This window comes from Lathyrus oleraceus, chromosome 4 (genome assembly GCF_024323335.1).
Source record: "Lathyrus oleraceus cultivar Zhongwan6 chromosome 4, CAAS_Psat_ZW6_1.0, whole genome shotgun sequence".
Lineage (NCBI taxonomy): Eukaryota > Viridiplantae > Streptophyta > Magnoliopsida > Fabales > Fabaceae > Lathyrus > Lathyrus oleraceus.
In genome coordinates, this window is record NC_066582.1 from 442698195 (window position 1) to 442700127 (window position 1933).

The 1933-nt window shown below is 35.9% G+C and overlaps 1 long non-coding RNA gene across 1 annotated transcript; it reads left to right on the forward strand.

Moving 5' to 3' along the window:
* Window positions 1–217: 217 nt before the first annotated feature.
* On the forward strand, window positions 218–1555 carry LOC127075977 (uncharacterized). Its single transcript, XR_007786730.1, has 2 exons — window positions 218–629; window positions 1288–1555. It is a non-coding gene; the product is annotated as an uncharacterized LOC127075977 (long non-coding RNA).
* Window positions 1556–1933: the final 378 nt, after the last annotated feature.

A 1933-nucleotide genomic window follows, 5' to 3' on the forward strand; every position in this document is an offset into this window, starting at 1 on the left:
ACAAATTGAGAAATAAAATGCCAAAACAATTCCAAAACATAGGGTATATTCAGTAAAAACAAGGTGCAAACAGCGCAGGCCCATGCTAGGCCCACATCACCTTTAGCCAAGGAAACAAGGGGTGTGGAGCGGAGGAAGGTGTGAAAAGCACAAAATTGGGCCCGGAATCCCGATGCAAGGCAAATGAAATTCAGAAGGAAAGAAAGAAGCACGTGTCAATTGAGAAGCATGCTAATCACGTTTTCACATGTTACTCAAAGTTTAAACAATTCAAATCAGCCCTCTCTTCCCTCCACTGATCTCAACCTTCCTTCGCCGCTCCAGAGGTCGCCTCTGGCGGCGGAGGAGACCTAATGTCTAACCAACCTACATCAGTGTCTTCATCCACTTCCCCTAAACACGAATATCACCATGGAACATCATACTTCTTCCTAAATTCTTCCAATCGTGACCAATCGTTGAAGAACCCTATACTTTAGATTTAAAATTAAATTCCTAACTCACAGAATCAAAGCCCTAAAGGTTAGGGCTTTGATTCCCCTAATCCTCCTTTACACCATGGTAACCAGCATGAGGTGAATCGATGAAGAAAAATGAGAGCACTCACCGAAGCAGACGCCGAAGTTCAGGTACGACTCTATGAATCTTATCGAATCTTCTTCTTCTTAAAATTCTTCTTCTAACTCTTGAGAGGTTGTGAGATTGAAAATTTGAGAGGGAAGTATGAGTTCGTGTGTGAGAAGCAGATATTATGAAGAGTGAAGGAGAGTGATGAATTATTGGAACTGATGATGAATGAATAATGATTGAACTCTGAAATGAATGAAAATATGAATTGATTTTATAGGAGGGAGAATTAACAGGGGAATCTAACTTTATTAATTGGTTAGTTCACAAAGTGAATGAAACGGTTAGGGGTGAAAATGGTGTTAGTTTGTTAGTTAGGATTAGTTAGGTTAGTTATGCAATTCAGTTATAGTGAATTAATGAAACTGAGTGTTTGTGAAGCTCGAGTGTTGTAACTGATTTTCGAGTCATGTCCAATTTCTGCTAGTGTGAAACTTGATTACTGTTAAGTGAATTGTCCAATTTCTGTTAAGTGGAAATATGCAGTTAAATGAAAGTTAGGTTAATTGTTGTTAGGTGATGTCAATTAGTTAGATGGAAATGAAATTATTTAATTGTTGTTGAATGTTGTTGTGCAATGTGAATAGCCTGCTAGGATTGTGTTATTGATGTTAACTTTGTAATGTAATGTGAGTGATTTACTACAGACTTTTGTTGCAGGACTTGGTGTTGAGGTATCTGGTATGACATGGCTTGAATAATTTGTAGAATTTGATGTACCTTGATAGGTTTGTTGGATGTTTGTAATGGTCTGCAGGATTTTGTTAAATTGCCATGACTGTTTTGCTGTAGGATTGTTGTTGCATTGGTTTGTTCTTAGTCATGACTTGTCATTATATGAATGTTTGGGTTAGTGTAGGACTTTTCACCATTAAACTGTGGATGTGTATTCAAGAAAAGTCCCTTAAAAGAAGAAGTGTTGAAGTCATGATACTATCACTTAAGACAATTAGTCTTATAACATAAATTAGACTCTGATATTACTTGTTAGACAACTGACTCCAAACACAAGAGGGTAGTGAATTATGTTGATTAAAAAATGAAGCCAATTTATAAATACTTTGATTTATAAAGAAGTTTATGTGAATTTTATCAATCAAACAGAGATTAAGCCGCAAAATAAGTGAAAGAAAGAAAAACATAGAGAAAGAAATACAACATAAAGAAAATGAAGTGATGGAAAATAAAAAGATAAAGGATAGAGAACATGCATCAAATACTTATACAGGGTCAACTAACCAATTGGTATAGTCTTGTCCCCAAGAGTTTCAACTAAATACAGACTTGATATTTTCACAGATTATAC